Consider the following 14822-nt stretch of genomic DNA (forward strand, 5'->3'; position numbering starts at 1 on the left):
AGTGTTGGTGAACATTCCTGTTTTTAAAAAAGGGAGCCGCCGAAAATTTCTTCAGAATCTGTTTGTTGGTGCATTTCCGTTCCTTCTGCGTTTCCCATGAAGATCTTCTTGAGACTCTGAACAAATCGGGTCAGCTCGTTGTTGCAGAAGCAACTAAAAAAGAATGCCAAATTTAAAAGAACGCAAAATCCCCAAGATTGGCAAAGTTTTACAGAAGTTCGAAATATGGTGCGTACTTCTATGTGAGATGCTTTTAATAATTTCCACAACGAAATTCTGTCTAGAAATCTGGCACAAAACGCAAAGATATTCTGGTCATACATGAATCACACCAGTGGCAAGACGCAGTCAATACCTTCACTGCGCGATAACAACGGTGAAGTCACTGATGACAGTGCCACTAAAGCAGAGCTATTAACCACAGTTTTCCGAAACTCCTTCACCAAAGAAAACGAAGTAAATATTCCCGAATTCCAATCAAGAACAACTGCCAAGATGAGAAACATAGAAGTAGATATACTCGGAGTAACGAAGCAGCTTAAATCACTTAATAAAGGCAAGGCCTCCGGTCCAGATTGTATACCAGTCATGTTCCTCTCAGAGTATGCTGGTAAAATAGCTCCATATTTAGCAATTATATACAACCACTCACTCACAGAAAGATCCGTACCTAAAGACTGGAAAATTGCTCAAGTCACACCAATACCCAAAAAGGGAAGTAGGAGTAATCCGCTGATTTACAGGCCTATATCACTAACATATACTGTATTCCAACATTATGAAGTACCTCGAAGAAAACGATTTATTGTCACATAGTCAGTACGGTTTCATAAAATATCGTTCTTGTGAAACACAACTAGCTCTTTATACTCGTGAAGTAATAAGTGCTATCGACTGGAGATGTCAAATTGATTCCATATTTTTAGATTTCCAGATGGCTTTCGACACGGTTCCTCACAAGCGTCTCCTAAACAAACTGCGTGCCTACGGAGTATCGCCTCAGTTGTGCGACTGGATTCGTAATTTCCTGTCAGAAAGGTCACAGTTCGTAGTAATAGACGGAAAGTCATTGAGTAAAACAGAAGTAATATCCGGCGTTCCCCAAGGAAGTGTTATAGGCCCTCTATTGTTCATGATCTATATTTACGACATAGGAGACAATCTGAGTAGCCGTCTTAGATTGTTTGCAGATGATGCTGTCATTTACTGCCTTGTAAAGCCATCAAATGATCAAAACGACTTGCAAAATGATTTAGATAAAATATCTGTATGGTGCGAAAAGTGGCAATTGACCCTGAATAAGGAAAAGTGTGAAATTATTCACATGAGTACTAAAAGAAATCAGCTAAGTTTCGATTGCACGATAAGTCACACAAACCCGAAGGCTGTAAATTCAATTAAATACCTATGGATTACAATTACAAATAACGTAAATTGGAACGATCACATAGATAATATTGTGGGTAGAGCAAACCAAAGACTGCGATTCATTGGCAGAACATTTAGAAGGTGCAACAGGTCTATTAAAGAGACTGTTTACACCACGCTTGTCCGCCCTATTCTGGAGTATTGCTGTGCGGTGTGGGATCCGCATCAGGTGGGACTGACGGATGATATCGAAAAAGTACAAAGAAGGGCAGTTTGTTTTGTATTATCGCGAAACAGGGGAGATAGTGTCACAGACATGATACGTGAATTGGAGTGGCAATCATTAAAACAAAGGCGTTTTTCGTTGCGACGGGACCTTCTCATGAACTTTCAATCACCAGTTTTCTCCTCCGATTGCGAAAACATTCTGTTGGCAACCACCTACATAGGGAGAAATCATCATTACGATAAAATAAGAGAAATCAGGGCACGCGCAGAAAAAATTAAGTGCTCGTTTTTCCCGCGTGCCGTTCGAGTGTGGAACGGTAGAGAGACACTTGAAGGTGGTTCATTGAACCCTCTGCCAGGCACTTAATTGTGAATAGCAGAGTAATCACGTAAATGTAGATGTAGATGTTTCACAGCAAAGAGTTTCTCCTCGGAGCCTGAACAATGGAGCGGCGTGCTCTTGCGGCTTCGCTGGTCACCACTATGTCCGCTTCGCTGCCAGCTAACGCATCCGCCGTGACGTAGCCAGGAAAAGGAACAGCAGCTTCTTCCCACCCGTCATCACCGATTTCGTCCGTATTAAAAGTATATACAGGCCTTGGCCAGAACTACAAGGGGCGGAAGTGAGAGCTGCAGATAACAAAGCGTTTATAAAACATAGCATTTTAAGCGTGGATAGAGTCAGGCGTTATCCACTTATATTAGTGTAGTTTACATGGTGCAGTTGGCGCGGAAGAAAACTTACAGCACGACAATTCGAAGTTCGTGGGGTCGACTACCTCTGGAGAAATGTTTTTGTTTTTTATTTTCCATTTTTACGTTTCTTACTCAATAAATGAATCAAAATAATGCTCAATACAATTTATTTTTTAGTATTTTTACAAAAGACGTGAGCCGGCCGCTGTGGCAGAGCGGTCCTATGCGCTTCATCAGTAGAATCCGGGAACATATTTTGTGTTCAGACATAATGACCTTTCTAGACTCTGAGAACCTCATCTGCAGAAACCAGCACGGTTTTAGGAAACAGCGATCATGCGAACACAGCTGGCCCCGTTTGTGGATGATATACAACAGGCTCTAGATACCTGCTCCCAGGATGATACCATATTTCTCGACTTTCGAAAGGCGTTAGACTCAGTTCCGCACTGTCGCTTTCTCCAAAAAGTGCGCGTTTACGGTCTATTCGATGACATATGCGGTTGGGTAGAGACAGGGAGTAGTATGTCGTCCTGAACGGGGTGACTTCAACAGAAACAAGCGTAACTTCAGGTGTGCCCCAGGGCAGCGTAATACGTCCGCTGCTTTTTACGATTTACATAAACGAACTGGTTGATAGTATTGACAGGGGCATTAGATTGTTCGCCGATGATGCTGTGGTCTACAGGAAAGTAGTATCACACGAAAACTGTGAACAAATCAATGAGGATTTGCAGAAAATAAATGCGTGGTGTAACGAGTGGCGGTTATCTCTCAATATTAGTTGGTTGGTTGTTTTTGGGAAGGAGACCAGACAGCGAGGTCATCGGTCTCATCGGATTAGGGAAGGACGGGGAAGGAAGTCGGCCGTGCCCTTTGAAAGGAACCATCCCGGCATTTGCCTCGAGCGATTTAAGGAAATCACGGAAAACCTAAATCAGAATGGCTGGACGCGGGATTGAACCGTCGTCCTCCCGAATGCGAGTCCAGTGTCTAACCAATGCGCCCCCTCGCTCGGTTCCAATATTAGTTAGTGTAACCTATTGCGTATAACAAAGCGAAAATCCCCATTAATGTACGAGTACAAAATAAATACTCAGTCGTTGGAAGTGGTAACATGCGTCAAGTATCTGGGTGTGACTATTCGAAATGATCTCAAATGCAATGATCAGCCGGCCGCGGTGGTCTAGCGGTTCAGGCGCTCAGTCCGGAACCGCGCGACTACTACGGTCGCAGGTTCGAATCCTGCCTCGGGCATGGATGTGTGTGATGTCCTTAGGTTAGTTAGGTTTAAGTAGTTCTAAGTTCTAGGGGACTGATGACCACAGATGTTAAGTCCCATAGTGCTCAGAGCCATTTTTTTGCAATGATCAGATTACACAAGTAACGGGTAAAGCGAACTCTAGATTGCGGTTTATTGGTAGAATCCTGAAGCGATGAAGTTCTTCAACATAGGAAATAGCTTACAATAAGTTAGTTCGTCCAGTCTTAGAGTACTGTTCGTCTCTATGGGACGCTTACGATTTCGTCTGTATGGGACGCTTATGAGTTAGGTCTGATTCAAGAGATTGAGAGGGTCCAAAGAAGAGCGGCAAGATTCGTGACTGGTACATTTAGCCATCGCGAGAGCGTTACAAATCTCATAGAAAGTTTGAAGTGGGACACACTGGAAGATAGACGGCGCGCTAGACGGAGGGGGCTGCTCACTAAATTCCGAAATCCGATCTTCACAAAGGATGTAGAGCATATATTATTACCATCATCATTCAAAGATAAGGGAAATTAGAGCTCGTACTGAGGCGTTCAGACAGTCGTTTTTCCCTCGCGCGATCCGCGAGTGGAACAGAGGGGGGAAAACATGACTTTGGCACGAATTGTGCCCTCCGCCACACACCGCTTGGTGGCTAGCGGAGAACCCCGCTGCTGCTACGGTCGCAGGTTCGAATCCTGCCTCGAGCATGGATGTGTCTGATATCCTTAGGTTAGTTAGGTTTAAGTAGTTCTAAGTCTAGGGGTCTGATGACCTCAGATGTTAAGTCCCATAGTGCTTAGAGACATTTTGAACAAAAGACGTGAAACGGAAAAGCAAAGAAAAGTCTGGTATTCCAAATACACTGCAAGACCAAAAAATAAAATAAAATAAAGAAAAGAACGACGCACCATGAAGGAATTATCTGAATGGGACGAAGATCGGTAGATGTGATGTACATGTACAGACAAACAAATGATTACAATTTCACAAAAATTGGATGATTTATTCAAGAGAAAGAACTTCACAGACTGAGCAAGTCAATGACGCGTTGGTCCGTCTATGACCCATATTCAAGAAGTTATTCGGCCTGGTATTGATTCATACAGTTGTAGAATGACCTCCTGAGGGATTTTGTGACAATTTCTGTCCAGTTAGCATATTAGATCGTTAAAATCCAGAGCTGGTTGGAGGGCCCTGCTCTTAAAACGCAAACGTTCTCAACTGGGGAGAGATCCGCCGACCGTATGCAGGCGGGAATTATCTTGCTGAAATGCAAGCCCGATTTGGTTTTCCATAAGGGGCAACAAAAGGGGGCGTAGAATATCGTCGACGTACCGCTGTGCTGCATGGTTGCCGCGGATGACAGCCAAAGGGGTCATGCTGTGAAAACGAATGGCATCCAAGAGCGTTACTCCTGTGTGTCGTGCCGTATGGCGGGCTACAGTTAGGTTGGTATCACTACTGTCCAGGTCGTCTCCAGACGGATCTTTGCTAGTCATCGGCGCTCAGTTCGCATCGGGGCTCCTCAATGAACACAGTTCTGCTGCAGTATATGTCACTCCACGCCGAAGTCGCGTCTGGAGACGCATAGGAGTGCAGTGCGATACCAACCTCACTATCGACTCCATTTGGCCCGACAATGAGGTCTTTTCATAGGAGGACCCCTTTGGTTGTCACCCGCAGCAAACTTACAACACAACGGTACGTCGACCATATTCTACCCCCTCCTTTGTTGTTCTTCATAGCATTTCACCCCAGGGCTTAAATTTCAGCAAGATAATGACCGCCCGCCCGCGACGAGAGCTTCTGCTGCATGTCTTCGTTCTTTCCAAACCATACCTTGGCCAGCAGTGTCGCCAGATCTCTTCCCAACTGGGAACGTTTGGGGCATTATGAGCAGGACCCTCCGACCAGCTGTCGCGCGGGGTAGCCGCTTGGTCTGGGGCGCTTTGCCACGGTTAGTGCGGCTCTCCCCGTCGGAGGTTCGAGTCCTCCCTCTGGCATGGGTGTGTGTGTCGCCCTTAGTTTAAGTTAGGTTAAACAGTGTGTAAGCCTAGGGATCGATGACCTCAGCAGTTTGATCCATAGGAATTTACAACAGATTCCAAAATGTTTCCTCCGACCAGCCCGGGATTTTGACGATCTAACTCGTCAGTTGGACAGCAGCCGTCTTAGGAGGACATCCACAAATTCTACCAATCACGGCCAAACTTAATAACTCCTTGTATAAGGGTCAGAGGTGGAACACCTTGTTATTGATTTGCTCAATTTGCCACGCGGGGTAGCCACGTGGTCTCGGGCGCACTGCAACGGTTCGCGCGGCTCCCCTCGTCGGAGGTTCGAGTCCTCCCTCGGGCGTGGGTGTGTGTGTTGTCCTTGGCTTAAGTTAGTTTAGGTTAGATTAAGTAGTGTGTAAGCTTAGGGACCGATGACCTCAGCAATTTGGTCCCACTGGAACTTACCACCATTTGCTCAATTTGTGCAGTTCTCTGTCTTGAACATATAATCCAATTTTTGTGAAATTATATTCATCTTTTTATCTGTACATGTACATCCCATTTACTGATTTCCGTTCCATTCGAACAATCCCTTCATGGTGCGGTTTTTTTTGTTTTTTTTTTTTTGTTTTTTTTGAGTAGTGTGTAAATTTCTGACAACGTATTGCAATTACAGTGCTCATGGAGAATTTGCAATAACTTTCCAAGAAAGTATAATAATTAAAACGTTCGCACAAACGCGTAAGCCGAGAACTCTCATTCGTTGACATCAATCGAAGTGCTCTTCTTAATGTCATGTATAATAAAATATTTTCACTCTGATTAGATTAGATTAGATTACACTCTAATATCCTCTTTAGAGTAGCCAATATCAGTGGACCAATATCCGAAACCTTGACCATCGAGGAGCAAAAATATTTCTCGTGAAACGACAGGATATGAACAAAGTAACCCACTCGTATACAGCGCAATATGCCGTACCTCTTTGTGGAGAAGTATTGTCAACAATCCACAGCAGAGTACTGACTCTTTGACGAAGGATTCAAAAAATGGCGATGGGTACCCAGCAAAATATAGAAATGGCATCATTACGTCATCAAAATCTGGGAAACTTACAGCCGTCTCATACCAAAAAGTTTACAACTGATGTGATAACGCCCTACGTGGAGGAGAACAAATTTCTTCTGTTGACTGACTCGTGTGGATGACGAACAAATCCACAATTACAAGAAGATAGTCTTGAAGATGAAGAATTTCCATTGTGCTGTATTAAAGTGATTGCCCCAAAATGCACTGGTGCAATTCTGAGATGTCTATTTTTATGGTCAGGTAAATAATTTGATCAAAATGCTTCATAACTGCTTTTATCTCGTCGAGAGAGAAAAATGACTGACATTCACACAAGATTGCGTTAAAATACGTTCCATCACTAACTATCCTCGCCAATATTTGGCGACATGATGTGTTTCGCGTTTTCTGCCTAAACGCGAGATGAGAGAGAACTATTTATGAATGTAAACCAAGTTTATTGATCTATAGAACTTTGAAACAACAACGTTACAGTAAAATTGCGGCGTTTATAAGATTTGCAAATCGCCGAGGAAACTACCGCTTCCCTTATTTTTACCGTGAATACCACCCCAGCACGCTTAAATCATCAACTGTAAATCAATAAAAGTATCTAATTTTATATATGAAGCTATCGTGCACGTCTTGCTATCCCTTCCCGGAAATTTATTTGCAATCTCAACTTTTCGTTTCCCCTTCCTTTTCATGTCTTTTATGGATATATCCATAAACACAATATACTGAGCATTATTTCTGTTTATTTGCTGTGCAAGTACGGCTGAAAAGAAAGAAATAAAAAAAATCTCCTTAGAGACTCGACTCTACAACCTCGGATTATCTTTTTGTACTGTTCCCGCTGCCCCAGTCGTTGTCTGCAAGCAACGTTAACGTTAGTGGCCCATACCTCCTCTGACCCGTACCAAATATGCTAGTTTTTCTAAACTAGTTTTTCTAAACGCTCTGCCATCTGGAGCTTCAGCTTCTGTCACTTCCACTGGCCCAGCCCTGCATGTTCCACAAATGTTGACGAAATCTATGATGACGAGCAAGCGCGGTCGTCTTGTCAGCCGATCTCCGATGCCCTAGTGTCACTCGGTGGTTCCCATCAGTCGATATTTTATCTAAAGAAATTTGCTTAGTCACACGTCCTATGCTTGAATTGCACGAAACATCGTAACAGCGAAAGCCTGTAGTAGAGAAAGTGAACTGAAGACTTAGATTTGTGGAGGAGGTTTCTGTAAGTAATGTTTCTTGACTCCAGAAGGCATTCGATGCAGTTATGAAACAAAACACGAGATTACCGCGTGTAAGACCAGATTACAGACTCGATTCAAAACTCCTCGTAGACATTACTCAACGCATCCCGCATAACTGTACTAAATCGACAGATGTAAAACTTCGAAAAAGCTGTAAGACAGATAATCATTACTGATCAAGCAAACAAGGTGCTTATGAAACTTTGCTCGCTTAGTTCGTCCATGAAGGTACTACCCTTTCTACGAAAAAAAACGAAATACAGTCACAGGAACAGTAAAGATAACAGAGGTTATTAAAGACCTAAGCGAAATTCGTAGTGGAGCATCTTGACTAAGGTCGTACCGGTACAGTACAGTAAAATCATACCCCTGAGAACAAAACGAATAGGAAAAGTGTCGTTCACACATTTCAACACATCTATATTTAATTGCGTTATCATTTGTATCCTGCTTTATTTATAAGTGCTAAATAACATCGTAAATTGTATCCTGCTTTATTTATAAGTGCTAAATAACATCGTAAATTATATCTGAAGATCTCACTCCTTAATTTTCACCAAAAAACTTTTATGTATATACATTCTTAGTTATGCGTCATGTACGATTTTGTCTGTCTTGTGGGAGAACACAAGAAGGAAAAATACAAGGCCCTTGTGCAACTTTGCAGTGTGTCAGAACAACAGAATAAAGAATGAGAAGACACAAAATTCATTACGATAATAGCAGTGAGCTCGTTGAGAACAGGTTGTGTCCATGTGTTAGCAGACGATGCTCCACTCGACTTTTCTACGTTTACATTCTGTAATCCACTGTGAAGTGCGCAAACGTTTCGCCAGCACGAGTGGCTGGCATTGTCGAAGCGTCACCCTTCAGTGCTGGTCATCGGCCGAAGAACCCGAGGCAGAAGGCAACAGGCAGTTCGTCAACAAGTAGCCACGAAAGCTTTAACAATCTTGTATTCTACCAGTTGTTACGGCTTTTTCTCGTGTTATTCACGGATGAAGAGCAAGAGGCATTGTTGCTTGAATGCCTTTGTGTGCGCTGTTATTTGTTTTGTATTGTATTCGCGATCCGTACGAGAGTGACGCGTAGGGATGTTCCTAGATTCAGCAATTAAAATGATTTTTTTCAGGATAGATTGAGTTTGTCTTCAAATGTCCGCCAGTTCCTTTCCTACAGCATCTCCGTGACGCACTTCCATGCGTCAGACAAACCTGTGGCCTTCTGTGTAGCCCTTCTCTGTATACGTTCAAGTTCCACTGTTACTCCCATTTAATACGGGTCCCACATGCTTCAGAAATATTCTAGGAAGGTCGTACGTGTGTTCTGTAATCAGCCTCCTTCGTAGAACGATTACATTATCCTAGCATTCTACCGGTGAACAGAAGTCTGCCACTTCCTATATCTACAGCTGAACCTATGTGATCGTTCCATTTCATATCTCTGCAGATCGCTACATCAGGGTATTTGTATGAGTTCACCAACTGAACCTATGACTCTCTGGTAATGTAACCAAATGATACTAGTTTCCTCGTTGACATTGAGAATTACCAGGATCAGGGAAATGACATGGAAGGACTAGGCCCCTTTAACTATCATAATTTATACTTGAACAACAAAATTTATTGTTATATATTTTTTCGGTAATTTCCAAGAATAATTGCCTATCGAAGTCGCGGGGTCCAAAAGATGCATATGGAACGTGCGGTAGTAAATCGATCATGCGTGTCTCGTGGCGGGCATTATGATCAATTATTTCTGATCGTCATTTTTATCTGTTTTTTGCCGCTAATTTAGTTCGTGTACATTGCATTCCCTAATTATTTGTGACTTGACGGGGAATCCCAGACGGTTTCTGTCGATAGCGAGTGTAATGTCTAGTGTTCCTGACGTTTCTTCGGCGGATTCTCTCACATGGAAAAATTTGATTCCATGCTTATACAGCGTAGAAAATTGTCTGAATTTCTGTCGCAAATATGGAGTACTACCGGACGACAAAAGGAGGGACTGTATGTGTTGTGGGTTGGCAGGAGAGCCAACACCGGGTACTAGAGGAAGCCGAAAGGCACGCGTTTTAGCTCACGCAGGCTGGCGTGAGGTCTGGAACAGGACAAGGAATTCAGACTTTAGAAAAACGGACGCAGCTGGTGGAATACTTAACTTTAATCCATTAATGATGAGCGTCGCTCTTGACTGTACATGACTCAGTATCAATAGTAACTGGTAATGGCGCCTTGCTAGGTCGTAGCAAATAACGTAGCTGAAGGCTATGCTAACTATCGTCTCGGCAAATGAGAGCGTATTTTGTCAGTGAACCATCGCTAGCAAAGTCGGTTGTACAACTGGGGCGAGTGCTAGGAAGTCTCTCTAGACCTGCCGTGTGGCGGCGCTCGGTCTGCAATCACGGATAGTGGCGACACGCGGGTCCGACGTATACTAACGGACTGCGGCCGATTTAAAGGCTACCACCTAGCAACTGTGGTGTCTGGCGGTGACACCACAGTATGAACTGTGCCGCGCGGGATTAGCCGAGCTGTCTGGGGCGCTGCAGTCATGGACTGTGCGGCTGATCCCGGCGGAGGTTCGAGGCCTCTCTCCGGAATGGGTGTGTGTGTTTGTCCTTAGGATAATTTAGGTTAAGTAGTGTGTAAGCTTAGGGACTGATGACCTTAGCAGTTGAGTCCCATACGATTTCACACAAAAAAAAAATGGTTCAAATGGCTCTGAGCACTATGGGACTTAACTTCTAAGGTCATCAGTCCCCTAGAACTTAGAACTACTTAAACCTAACTAACCTAAGGACATCACACACATCCATGCCCGAGGCAGGATTCGAACCTGCGACCGTAGCGGCCGCGCGGTTCCAGACTGTAGCGCCTTTAACCGCTTGGCCACCACGGCCGGCATTTCACACACATTTGAACATTTGTATGAACTGTGGTGGTGCGAAGTGTGTAAAACTTCGTAAGAGGAGTTTCCATACTGAAATACCGTTTCAGTTTCACTGAGGACAGTGTGGAAAACGAACCATTATCAGGAAAAATACGTGGTTCGACTCTTCGGAGTTATCCATTCAGACGAGCGTAATTCTTGTATCGTACTGGATTCGAGACTACACGTTGCAAGCAGCAGCATCAGAAACTGAATTATCTGCAAATACTGCGTGTGACTACTTCAGGTTTTGCCGAGAAGTCTGTTACATGCTAGAGACATGATAGTGTGCCAATCGGTGGGGCAAATAAAGTTGTAGAAGTAGGCGAATCTAGTATAGCTAAACGAAAGATACAGAGAGGACGACCTTCAAAAAGTGAAATAGACCATATTTGGCTATTCGCTGGAATAGAAAGAAAGTCCCGCAAGCGTTTCGTTGTCAGAGTATTGTCCCGAGACAAGGTCACTTTATTGGGTCTCGTAAAACACTTCAAAAAATGGTTCAAATGGCTCTGAGCACTATGGGACTTAACTTCTAAGGTCATCAGTCCCCCAGAACTACTTAAACCTAAATAACCTAAGGATATCACACACATCCATGCCCGAGGCAGGATTCGAACCTACGACGGTAGCGGTCGGGCGGTTCCAAACTGCAGCGCCTAGAACCGCTCTGCCAAACCGGCCGACCAAAACACTTCATACTGCCTGGTACTAAAGTTATTACTGACGGGTTTCAGTCATACGAAACCCTGAAAGCTGAAGGGTTCGACCACGAATTTGTGAACCATTCTGTGAAGTTCGTGTCTTCAGATGACCCCAGTGTCCACACCCAGAATATTGAACGGCTGTGGAAATCTGTTAGGTCTTCCATAAAAAGAGAAGGGCGTCCCGGACAAAGGGACGAACTGTACTTGTTTCAGTATCTCTATTTCCACAACTTGCGTTTCCAGAGAAAAGTTAACGCATGTGACACTCTGCTGATATTCTTGCGTGATATTGGCACAGTTTACCCTGGCTATGGGAAAAACGGAATTGTCCCTGTAGCATATACATCACATGGACTATCACATCATGATAACACCGACGACGAGTAAGGTAAGTCGTCTCCTTTGATATTACGAGTATTTTTGTGACGCTTTTCTTTTGCCATTGCTGTAGTGACTACATGAAACATACTCATAACGCCCGCCACGAGACTCGCATGATCGATTTAGGATCGCACGTTCGATATGTTTCGTTTGGACTCAGCGACTTCGATAGGCAATCATTCTTGGAAATTATCATTTTTTGGGTAATATCAGGTCTCCTTTGAAAAACAGTTAAGAAAATTGAAGTTGATTTGACATTACAAAGATGAAGGCGTTCAAAATGGTGAATAAGAGAGCTGTTGAATTACAATAATAATAATCTCAAACCAATTCAGGAAATAAGACCTTAACAGTATTGCCCTTTTTAAATTAACAATTTCAAATAAACAAGCCAATTAAAATAATTAAAATACTTCTAGATAAAAAAAACATTACACAGACCTGCAACAAGTTAACATCAAAAGATTTACGATAAACTTGGAACAATGTTACAATATGTATCAAACATTAAAAGGAAAATTTGTTGTGCAAAGCCGGTTAATCCACGGTCCCTTGGCTGACAGCAAAATTTCATTTTCAGCGCAAGTCAGGTACTGTAAGATACTCAGCTCCAGCACAGACAACCAGGAAGCGAAACTGCAAACAAGCAGTATCCCGCGCTATATTCCATACGGCGAGAGAAGAGCCCCGACAGTTGACGCATCCTTGGCACACGTGTTCGCGCATCCACGACGGCCAGTCGGATCGTGAGTTTTTGTTTAGTTACCGTGGCAACGCCCCAGTGTTGCCGTAGTGCTGCTTCCGTCAGTTGCGCCACGTGCTACATTCAGGTTTGTGTGTATACGTGTGCATTCCGCTACTTCTGTGAGTTTCTTGCCGTGTTTATAAGTGGAAAAGTGTGTATAAGTGGAAAATCGCTGCCTGTAGTGCAGAGAAGAGGACTTTTTGGAAAGGAGCTACACTGAAATCCAAAGCACACGAATTTATATACAGATTGCGTGTTTACTTTGAAAGGGAAAGGGACAATGATGGGCCTCTGATATCAGTGAGTAAAGTGGTTGGCAGAGTGACAGAAGCATTGAACATCTCTACAGCGACAGTGAAGGAATCACAAATGATAAAGAGGCTGGCAATTCAGCTGCGAGCCCAGTTATTGTGATGTCTGACAAGTCAAGGGAGAGATCGTGTCATGTGACTGAAACAGACACACTTGACGAAAGTGCTATCAGGCAACACATATACGCATACTACAGCAGGAAGGAGTGTCTGACACTTAAAAAGTTGATGGAATCACTGTCGGACAGTGGTTTGTTCACAGGCAGACCGACAGGACTCTCCATTGTTTTGAAAAAAAAAAAATATATATGCTTCCATTGGGAAAAGTTCTCAGGATGAAAGGTATTAATGGAACATGGAGACATTGTAACATGGAGATGTCGTTTCCTGCGCGAGTTGCTAGCAGTGAATCCAGAAAATCTAATATGGATTGACGAACATGGGTCAATGTGCGTCATGCATGTTCCGTTGCATGGATAGACGACACATGCCACAGAACAATGAGTGTGCCAACTGGTAAGGGAGGGCGACTAATCATAGTTCATGTTGGCTCTATGAACGGTTTTGTGTCCTGTGCTATGATGACGTTCCAGTCAAAAAACTGTCGACGTTCTGGTAGTGTTTTTGTAATGGACAGTGCGCCGTACCATTCTGTACAATTAAATAAGGCACCAACGGCTGTTGAAGGGAGAGACGAAATAGTCAGCTGGTTGAAAGATAATAAAATAAGCTTTGAACAGAATATGAGGAAATTGGAACTTTTGGAATTAGTGAAACGATACAAGCCACAGAAGATGCATTATGTGATTGATACATTGGCAGAGAACCACGGCCACAAAGTTATATGTCTTCATCCGTACCACTGCCATTACAACGCAATTGAACTCATCTGGGCTCAAATAATAGCAGATGTTGCGGAGCAGAACGAAACCTTTACGTTGCGAGACACAGAGAGACTGGTAAATGAGGCTGTCACACGAGTAATGCCAGAAAATTGGACGAACGTTGGGAACCACGAGTGGAAAGAGATTACAAGATCAAACATAGAAGAAGGTGTAAGAGAAGAATCCGTTCATAATATTGTAATTTCTTTATCAGGCGATGACGACAGCAGCAGCGAAGATACCGAGACAATGTGGTCGTGATGAGAGATGATCAATTACATGTGAAACGTCCCCTTAGAAAACTTATACATGACTGTGCTTAAACTGACACACAATATTTTTAGCGCAACGCAATCTGACTTTCAAAAATCCCTACAAAAGAATGGCCCTGACTAACATTAACCTATACGTTTCACAAATCACTTACCTCACCAAAAATCTTCGTTACTCGAACTACTGCAATACAGCGAGCGCCACTACTGCCAGCTAAATAAAAGATTCAAACTACGGAAGGCACTAACTACTGATAGGCATAGTTAGCAAATGAAAGATTTTAATAGAGAACAAACAATGTATTTACCTCAATAGTGTTCAAAAGTCATAAAGTATATGGCAGTTCATGATATCCAGTATTACAAATTTCAAAACTCTGCCATCTCTCTCCTCACATCCACCACTGCTGGTGGCTCACCTCCAACTGCGCAACGCTAAGCGCTGTTAACATCCAGCTGCCCAACACTACAATAGCCAACAACAATGCAAACCAGCCACAGACTGCACACAGCACAGCCAGTTATTTTCATACAGAGCGCTATGTGACGTTACCAATAAAAAAACCTATACAGTCTACTTACATAGCCCCCATGCTCCCCACAAAAAATTTTACAAATTGTTTTGGGCAGTGGCCAATACAGATTTGAAAAAATTTTTCATAATTACAATAACAAAGAAACCAAATGCACACACTTATTAATACAATGTTGGTCAAAAGCTAAAAT

This window comes from Schistocerca cancellata, chromosome 6, assembly GCF_023864275.1.
Source record: "Schistocerca cancellata isolate TAMUIC-IGC-003103 chromosome 6, iqSchCanc2.1, whole genome shotgun sequence".
NCBI lineage: Eukaryota > Metazoa > Arthropoda > Insecta > Orthoptera > Acrididae > Schistocerca > Schistocerca cancellata.